Source organism: Austrofundulus limnaeus, unplaced genomic scaffold, assembly GCF_001266775.1.
Source record: "Austrofundulus limnaeus strain Quisiro unplaced genomic scaffold, Austrofundulus_limnaeus-1.0 Scaffold9, whole genome shotgun sequence".
Classification (NCBI taxonomy): domain Eukaryota; kingdom Metazoa; phylum Chordata; class Actinopteri; order Cyprinodontiformes; family Rivulidae; genus Austrofundulus; species Austrofundulus limnaeus.
Genome location: NW_013952411.1, coordinates 3,103,081 through 3,104,451, shown reverse-complemented (window position 1 = coordinate 3,104,451; position 1,371 = coordinate 3,103,081). Strand labels below are relative to the sequence as shown.

General features: G+C 40.8%; 1 protein-coding gene across 10 annotated transcripts in view; it reads right to left on the bottom strand.

Moving 5' to 3' along the window:
• Positions 1-948, bottom strand: part of skor1a (SKI family transcriptional corepressor 1a) — a 19,793-nt gene extending 18,845 nt beyond the window's left edge. For 8 of the 10 annotated variants that reach the window (XM_014001537.1, XM_014001532.1, XM_014001533.1 and 5 more), the window contains exon 1: positions 662-948. The gene's annotated coding sequence lies outside the window, so the exon portion shown is untranslated. The remainder of the gene's footprint in view (positions 1-661) is intronic. The other 2 variants (XM_014001539.1, XM_014001540.1) reach the window with 1 other exon arrangement.
• Between the last annotated feature and the right edge of the window lie 423 nt (positions 949-1,371).

Below are 1,371 nucleotides of genomic sequence, written 5' to 3'. Positions count from 1 at the left end.
ATAATAATAATAATAATAATTTAAAATTAAGAAACAACTAGCATCAGCTGTTTAAAGTGGAAATAGTTTGTTTTTCTTATCATTTCCTCGGTGTGTTTTTGGCCTCCTGATKAAGTTCTCTTCTTTTGTGTGTGTATGAGAGTGTGTGTGTGTGTGCGTGTGTGTGTGTTTTAAATCGGCTCAGCACTTAACGGGACAACTACTTAAGAGTCACATAAGATCCTTAGAGTCGGAAAAGGACAGCAGGAAAATGCCGCCTGAGCTGCGCCAATGCGCTTAGCGGAGAGGAAAAGAACACGCGTAAAGCTGCTTTCCTGGTAATTACACGGATCCGAGCGTGCCTTGCGCATTGTTAATAAAAGACTAGCCCCATATATAATTAAAGCTGCTGCGCAGATTAGCCTCGGAATGAGGTCTGTAGGAGGCCTGTCTCAAGTTTACCTGCGCCTRGTTTTTTATTTTTATTTATTTTTATTTTATTTACATCGGCCGCGTAGAAAAGAAAACCGACGATCCTTAAAGCTCTGCATAAATGTTTGTTTCTGAGTCACTAATCACTAACATAAATATTAAATTACTTATCGCAAAAAACGGCACAAAATTCATGTAGTTATTTTTGAGCACATATTTTTAATAATAATAATAGTAAAATAAAACTTACCTTTCTCTTCTAAAAGGCAGCACACTCCAAGGATCAGAGTGGAAAACAAAACAATAAGATAAAATAAGTAGAGGCCCAACGAGTCCAGAGGGTTTAAAACAAAGGTTTTATTAAAAGGGGGGGAAAGCTAAATAAAAATAAAAGCACAGAATAAAGTGAGTTTTTTAATTTCAGWTGATGGAGGCGCAGGAAGCAGCAGAGCTCAGGACCTCCATCCTCTCGGAGCTCGCGGAGGTGAATGGGCTGTGGAGACAGGAAGCACATGGCACCTCTCCCACCTCCTCCTCCTCCTCTCCTGTCAGGCTGATGTGGAACAGCTCTCCCTCTCCGCGCACACACATGCACACACGCTTTTGATTTTTTATTTATTTATTTTTTTTTTTTTTGTCATTCTGTGCAGCTAAGACGCACGAAACTGACCAAAACACCCCGAAACTGGATCATCAGGCTCCCACTGACCCCGAAATGAGAARAGGTTCTGGCTCGTGCAAATAAAATACAAATGAATAAATAAATATTCAGATAATTTTTAAAAATAATTTAAAAAAAAACAATGAAAGCAATTCATTTAAACTGTAAGAGGCTGTGGCTCCTCCACTTCTGGAGGCCCATCCCGGGGATGAGATGAGCGCTGGTCAGACCGGATCACGCACGGTGCGCGTTATGGATCAGCTGAGATGGAATGGCGCGCATCTTGCGTTATCCAACCC